We start from the raw sequence: 8,607 nt of genomic DNA, 5'->3' as shown, positions 1-8,607 counted from the left end.
TTATTTGGTACGTTTGAACCCCCGCTAAGCCAGCGCTTGGTGTCGGAAGGCGCGGACTAGTCAAGCCTGGGGTGCTCCGTTCATAGGAGGGTCACCCACAAGCGTCTGTGTTTGTGTCATCAGCGGGAAGCGAGGGGAACCTGAATGCAAGGGCTTCACATCGAGCAAAACGACAGAAATGCTGTTTAAATTATGAATAACAAGAACGAAAAACAATTATTGGTACATTATGGAACATGGAGTTCCCGCTGCTTCCGTTCTTGTTTCCTATTGGAGGAACTGCCGTTTTGAACAGATTGGAGCCCCGCCAATATGGTGATTAGAAGTATGTCAAATTGGGGGCTGAGCAGAGGACTAACTAGAGGCTTGGCACTGAAGAAGGTATAATCAACCGAAATGCATTTGCCGAAATAAAGCCATGATGTTAACTTGTCCCGAAGTGCTCCGTGTGTTTACTGTGCTAGCGAGGCAAGAAGGTTTCACCCACCTGACGGAGGCACCCGCTGCTGTGTTCGAACTACCGGTGAATGGAGTAGTGGATATTATTTGGTACGTTTGAACCCCCGCTAAACCAGCGCTTGGTGTCGGAAGGCGCGGACTAGTCAAGCCTGGGGTGCTCCGTTCATAGGAGGGCCACCCACAAGCGTCTGTGTTTGTGTCATCAGCGGGAAGCGAGGGGAACCTGCTCAAATCCGACATGAATGCAAGGGCTTCACATCGAGCAAAACGACAGAAATGCTGTTTAAATTATGAATACCAAGAACGAAAAACAATTATTGGTACATTATGGAACATGGAGTTCCCGCTGCTTCCGTTCTTGTTTCCTATTGGAGGAACTGCCGTTTTGAACAGATTGGAGCCCCGCCAATATGGTGATTAGAAGTATGTCAAATTGGGGGCTGAGCAGAGGACTAACTAGAGGCTTGGCACTGAAGAAGGTATAATCAACCGAAATGCATTTGCCGAAATAAAGCCATGATGTTAACTTGTCCCGAAGTGCTCCGTGTGTTTACTGTGCTAGCGAGGCAAGAAGGTTTCACCCACCTGACGGAGGCACCCGCTGCTGTGTTCGAACTACCGGTGAATGGAGTAGTGGATATTATTTGGTACGTTTGAACCCCCGCTAAACCAGCGCTTGGTGTCGGAAGGCGCGGACTAGTCAAGCCTGGGGTGCTCCGTTCATAGGAGGGTCACCCACAAGCGTCTGTGTTTGTGTCATCAGCGGGAAGCGAGGGGAACCTGCTCAAATCCGACATGAATGCAAGGGCTTCACATCGAGCAAAACGACAGAAATGCTGTTTAAATTATGAATAACAAGAACGAAAAACAATTATTGGTACATTATGGAACATGGAGTTCCCGCTGCTTCCGTTCTTGTTTCCTATTGGAGGAACTGCCGTTTTGAACAGATTGGAGCCCCGCCAATATGGTGATTAGAAGTATGTCAAATTGGGGGCTGAGCAGAGGACTAACTAGAGGCTTGGCACTGAAGAAGGTATAATCAACCGAAATGCATTTGCCGAAATGAAGCCATGATGTTAACTTGTCCCGAAGTGCTCCGTGTGTTTACTGTGCTAGCGAGGCAAGAAGGTTTCACCCACCTGACGGAGGCACCCGCTGCTGTGTTCGAACTACCGGTGAATGGAGTAGTGGATATTATTTGGTACGTTTGAACCCCTGCTAAACCAGCGCTTGGTGTCGGAAGGCGCGGACTAGTCAAGCCTGGGGTGCTCCGTTCATAGGAGGGTCACCCACAAGCGTCTGTGTTTGTGTCATCAGCGGGAAGCGAGGGGAACCTGCTCAAATCCGACATGAATGCAAGGGCTTCACATCGAGCAAAACGACAGAAATGCTGTTTAAATTATGAATAACAAGAACGAAAAACAATTATTGGTACATTATGGAACATGGAGTTCCCGCTGCTCCCGTTCTTGTTTCCTATTGGAGGAACTGCCGTTTTGAACAGATTGGAGCCCCGCCAATATGGTGATTAGAAGTATGTCAAATTGGGGGCTGAGCAGAGGACTAACTAGAGGCTTGGCACTGAAGAAGGTATAATCAACCGAAATGCATTTGCCGAAATAAAGCCATGATGTTAACTTGTCCCGAAGTGCTCCGTGTGTTTACTGTGCTAGCGAGGCAAGAAGGTTTCACCCACCTGACGGAGGCACCCACTGCTGTGTTCAAACTACCGGTGAATGGAGTAGTGGATATTATTTGGTACGTTTGAACCCCCGCTAAACCAGCGCTTGGTGTCGGAAGGCGCGGACTAGTCAAGCCTGGGGTGCTCCGTTCATAGGAGGGTCACCCACAAGCGTCTGTGTTTGTGTCATCAGCGGGAAGCGAGGAGAACCTGCTCAAATCCGACATGAATGCAAGGGCTTCACATCGAGCAAAACGACAGAAATGCTGTTTAAATTATGAATAACAAGAACGAAAAACAATTATTGGTACATTATGGAACATGGAGTTCCCGCTGCTTCCGTTCTTGTTTCCTATTGGAGGAACTGCCGTTTTGAACAGATTGGAGCCCCGCCAATATGGTGATTAGAAGTATGTCAAATTGGGGGCTGAGCAGAGGACTAACTAGAGGCTTGGCACCGAAGAAGGTATAATCAACCGAAATGCATTTGCCGAAATAAAGCCATGATGTTAACTTGTCCCGAAGTGCTCCGTGTGTTTACTGTGCTAGCGAGGCAAGAAGGTTTCACCCACCTGACGGAGGCACCCGCTGCTGTGTTCGAACTACCGGTGAATGGAGTAGTGGATATTATTTGGTACGTTTGAACCCCCGCTAAACCAGCGCTTGGTGTCGGAAGGCGCGGACTAGTCAAGACTGGGGTGCTCCGTTCATAGGAGGGTCACCCACAAGCGTCTGTGTTTGTGTCATCAGCGGGAAGCGAGGGGAACCTGCTCAAATCCGACATGAATGCAAGGGCTTCACATCGAGCAAAACGACAGAAATGCTGTTTAAATTATGAATAACAAGAACGAAAAACAATTATTGGTACATTATGGAACATGGAGTTCCCGCTGCTTCCGTTCTTGTTTCCTATTGGAGGAACTGCCGTTTTGAACAGATTGGAGCCCCGCCAATATGGTGATTAGAAGTATGTCAAATTGGGGGCTGAGCAGAGGACTAACTAGAGGCTTGGCACTGAAGAAGGTATAATCAACCGAAATGCATTTGCCGAAATAAAGCCATGATGTTAACTTGTCCCGAAGTGCTCCGTGTGTTTACTGTGCTAGCGAGGCAAGAAGGTTTCACCCACCTGACGGAGGCACCCGCTGCTGTGTTCGAACTACCGGTGAATGGAGTAGTGGATATTATTTGGTACGTTTGAACCCCCGCTAAACCAGCGCTTGGTGTCGGAAGGCGCGGACTAGTCAAGACTGGGGTGCTCCGTTCATAGGAGGGTCACCCACAAGCGTCTGTGTTTGTGTCATCAGCGGGAAGCGAGGGGAACCTGCTCAAATCCGACATGAATGCAAGGGCTTCACATCGAGCAAAACGACAGAAATGCTGTTTAAATTATGAATAACAAGAACGAAAAACAATTATTGGTACATTATGGAACATGGAGTTCCCGCTGATTCCGTTCTTGTTTCCTATTGGAGGAACTGCCGTTTTGAACAGATTGGAGCCCCGCCAATATGGTGATTAGAAGTATGTCAAATTGGGGGCTGAGCAGAGGACTAACTAGAGGCTTGGCACTGAAGAAGGTATAATCAACCGAAATGCATTTGCCGAAATAAAGCCATGATGTTAACTTGTCCCGAAGTGCTCCGTGTGTTTACTGTGCTAGCGAGGCAAGAAGGTTTCACCCACCTGACGGAGGCACCCGCTGCTGTGTTCGAACTACCGGTGAATGGAGTAGTGGATATTATTTGGTACGTTTGAACCCCCGCTAAACCAGCGCTTGGTGTCGGAAGGCGCGGACTAGTCAAGCCTGGGGTGCTCCGTTCATAGGAGGGTCACCCACAAGCGTCTGTGTTTGTGTCATCAGCGGGAAGCGAGGGGAACCTGCTCAAATCCGACATGAATGCAAGTGCTTCACATCGAGCAAAACAACAGAAATGCTGTTTAAATTATGAATAACAAGAACGAAAAACAATTATTGGTACATTATGGAACATGGAGTTCCCGCTGCTTCCGTTCTTGTTTCCTATTGGAGGAACTGCCGTTTTGAACAGATTGGAGCCCCGCCAATATGGTGATTAGAAGTATGTCAAATTGGGGGCTGAGCAGAGGACTAACTAGAGGCTTGGCACTGAAGAAGGTATAATCAACCGAAATGCATTTGCCGAAATAAAGCCATGATGTTAACTTGTCCCGAAGTGCTCCGTGTGTTTACTGTGCTAGCGAGGCAAGAAGGTTTCACCCACCTGACGGAGGCACCCGCTGCTGTGTTCGAACTACCGGTGAATGGAGTAGTGGATATTATTTGGTACGTTTGAACCCCCGCTAAACCAGCGCTTGGTGTCGGAAGGCGCGGACTAGTCAAGCCTGGGGTGCTCCGTTCATAGGAGGGTCACCCACAAGCGTCTGTGTTTGTGTCATCAGCGGGAAGCGAGGGGAACCTGCTCAAATCCGACATGAATGCAAGGGCTTCACATCGAGCAAAACGACAGAAATGCTGTTTAAATTATGAATAACAAGAACGAAAAACAATTATTGGTACATTATGGAACATGGAGTTCCCGCTGCTTCCGTTCTTGTTTCCTATTGGAGGAACTGCCGTTTTGAACAGATTGGAGCCCCGCCAATATGGTGATTAGAAGTATGTCAAATTGGGGGCTGAGCAGAGGAATAACTAGAGGCTTGGCACTGAAGAAGGTATAATCAACCGAAATGCATTTGCCGAAATAAAGCCATGATGTTAACTTGTCCCAAAGTGCTCCGTGTGTTTACTGTGCTAGCGAGGCAAGAAGGTTTCACCCACCTGACGGAGGCATCCGCTGCTGTGTTCGAACTACCGGTGAATGGAGTAGTGGATATTATTTGGTACGTTTGAACCCCCGCTAAACCAGCGCTTGGTGTCGGAAGGCGCGGACTAGTCAAGCCTGGGGTGCTCCGTTCATAGGAGGGTCACCCACAAGCGTCTGTGTTTGTGTCATCAGCGGGAAGCGAGGGGAACCTGCTCAAATCCGACATGAATGCAAGGGCTTCACATCGAGCAAAACGACAGAAATGCTGTTTAAATTATGAATAACAAGAACGAAAAACAATTATTGGTACATTATGGAACATGGAGTTCCCGCTGCTTCCGTTCTTGTTTCCTAATGGAGGAACTGCCGTTTTGAACAGATTGGAGCCCCGCCAATATGGTGATTAGAAGTATGTCAAATTGGGGGCTGAGCAGAGGACTAACTAGAGGCTTGGCACTGAAGAAGGTATAATCAACCGAAATGCATTTGCCGAAATAAAGCCATGATGTTAACTTGTCCCAAAGTGCTCCGTGTGTTTACTGTGCTAGCGAGGCAAGAAGGTTTCACCCACCTGACGGAGGCACCCGCTGCTGTGTTCGAACTACCGGTGAATGGAGTAGTGGATATTATTTGGTACGTTTGAACCCCCGCTAAACCAGCGCTTGGTGTCGGAAGGCGCGGACTAGTCAAGCCTGGGGAGCTCCGTTCATAGGAGGGTAACCCACAAGCGTCTGTGTTTGTGTCATCAGCGGGAAGCGAGGGGAACCTGCTCAAATCCGACACGAATGCAAGGGCTTCACATCGAGCAAAACGACAGAAATGCTGTTTAAATTATGAATAACAAGAACGAAAAACAATTATTGGTATATTATGGAACATGGAGTTCCCGCTGCTTCCGTTCTTGTTTCCTAATGGAGGAACTGCCGTTTTGAACAGATTGGAGCCCCGCCAATATGGTGATTAGAAGTATGTCAAATTGGGGGCTGAGCAGAGGACTAACTAGAGGCTTGGCACTGAAGAAGGTATAATCAACCGAAATGCATTTGCCGAAATAAAGCCATGATGTTAACTTGTCCCGAAGTGCTCCGTGTGTTTACTGTGCTAGCGAGGCAAGAAGGTTTCACCCACCTGACGGAGGCACCCGCTGCTGTGTTCGAACTACTGGTGAATGGAGTAGTGGATATTATTTGGTACGTTTGAACCCCCGCTAAACCAGCGCTTGGTGTCGGAAGGCGCGGACTAGTCAAGCCTGGGGTGCTCCGTTCATAGGAGGGTCACCCACAAGCGTCTGTGTTTGTGTCATCAGCGGGAAGTGAGGGGAACCTGCTCAAATCCGACATGAATGCAAGGGCTTCACATCGAGCAAAACGACAGAAATGCTGTTTAAATTATGAATAACAAGAACGAAAAACAATTATTGGTACATTATGGAACATGGAGTTCCCGCTGCTTCCGTTCTTGTTTCCTATTGGAGGAACTGCCATTTTGAACAGATTGGAGCCCCGCCAATATGGTGATTAGAAGTATGTCAAATTGGGGGCTGAGCAGAGGACTAACTAGAGGCTTGGCACTGAAGAAGGTATAATCAACCGAAATGCATTTGCCGAAATAAAGCCATGATGTTAACTTGTCCCGAAGTGCTCCGTGTGTTTACTGTGCTAGCGAGGCAAGAAGGTTTCACCCACCTGACGGAGGCACCCGCTGCTGTGTTCGAACTGCCGGTGAATGGAGTAGTGGATATATATATATATATATATATATATATATATATATATATATATAAAAGAAAAGCCACCGAGATTCAAAGACGCACTCCAAAAAGTTCAACAGACTATGTGCCTTCATTGACACATAGTCACTGCAGGCCTTGGAGTCGTGGCTTGACCCCAGACACTACAGGCACGTCTGATGGGGATCTCGATCCAGTCTGATGCCTTGGGAATATATAAAAGATGAGTGATTTGGCTAGAAGTCTCTTTCAAAATATAGAATGCAAACAATCAGTCCCTTTTCACAAGATGAGGGAAAATGTGATAAGGTGCGAGCATGCAGATTTTCTCCCTTGTAATCCATTTATTAGGTAACCCCAAATTTAGGATTGGTCATAAGCCATTTACTTGGGCCTTTTGTTTTTTCCTGAGCGGCAGCACTCTTCTTAAAACATTTGTAATAAAGGAGCTCTCGCAAGCAATGAGAAAATGGCCTTCCAGAACTTCAAACCTTCAACAAATAACTGCCCTTACCATGGATAATTGAACAATGCTATGGGCATCATTGCTACTCTGACATATTAGATCTCCGCTGAGAAGTTACTACAGCCCCAGGAATATATCTGCTAATACCTCTCCTCAAATATCTCATGGTTTAGGAATATTCTTGCAACAATAATATTAATACCACGTCCCACAGCCCCCTCACCTCTCACACATTCCGGCAAGCTCACACATCACCAGCTGCATTACTTCCTATTGCAAAATATAAGGCAAACCATGGTGCATACCACTGGTGCTTACTGTAACCAATTATCACACCACTAGCCCTCTCTTTGTTTGCTATCACATGTTCTCTCCTTATTTCTATGCCCGCCTTTCAGACCCCCTCTGTGCCATACGCTCCTGATTACTACTGCTCTGTCGCTCTGTTCCCATTATTTTTTTTAATGCATTCTGAAATGAATTGGTTTTATTCATCTTACCTTCTTCCTCACTGTTGACAATCTGCTTGACCAATCTTCATTTAGAATTCCATGCTTTGCACTTCACAGAAATCGCCCTCTCACATGTATCCAACTTCATATGACCTCTGGACACAAGTTGCCTGCCTTTTTTTTTTTTTAATTTAAAGAGCTTTATTGAAGCAATTAAAGAGCAAAGTACAAAATTATCATAAAACATCAGACGAGCAGTACATAGGAAAACAGTAATAAATGTACAGATAAGGAAAGAAACATGTTAAATCGTACAACATTCATGGCAAAAGCCAATACTAAAACAAGAGTAAGCAAGAATGTACCATAATAGATTAGCATTTTTTTATTTTATAAGAGAAGAAATAGAAAAAAAAAGAGGGAGAAAAAAAAGAAAGAGTCAACATTTTAATCAGATAATCTAATGAGACTTTCCATTAATAAACAATATAATTATAAATATAGAGCTGAAAAAAATATATACTTCTTTAAAATATGAACAATATAAAAAATTTTAAACACAATGCTCAGGGCGGCTGAAATGCAAAGCTACTATCATTGGTACATAATGCATAAGAAGATAGGTGATTAGTCAGTGGAGACCAAAAAGCTTCTTTTCGAAGGAGTTGTTGAGAAGTAGTTGCAGAGGCTCTATCTAGCCTATAATGATGACATAGAAGATTCCACCAAGCAGAAAAAAGAGTCTTTCCAATTGGATGTAATAACTAAAAAAGCAATGGCAATTAGCAAATCCACAAAAGAACCCAATTTACGAGCACCCAGCCACTGAATGGAATTAATACCCAGAAAGATGGAGTAGATATCAAAGGGGAAATTAGTAGAAAATATAGAAGAGATTGATTTACATACTTTTGTCCAGAAGATGGAAATATAAGGGCAAAGGGAGAAAGAGTGTAGGTATGTGCCATGGGTATTCTTACAGGATCAACAGTTGGGGGATAGGCCAGAACTACATTTGGAGACAGAAAATG

This window comes from Lissotriton vulgaris, chromosome 3_1 (assembly GCF_964263255.1).
Source record: "Lissotriton vulgaris chromosome 3_1, aLisVul1.2, whole genome shotgun sequence".
In the NCBI taxonomy this organism is placed as follows: Eukaryota; Metazoa; Chordata; class Amphibia; order Caudata; family Salamandridae; genus Lissotriton; species Lissotriton vulgaris.
Note: the sequence above shows the minus strand (reverse complement) of the source record.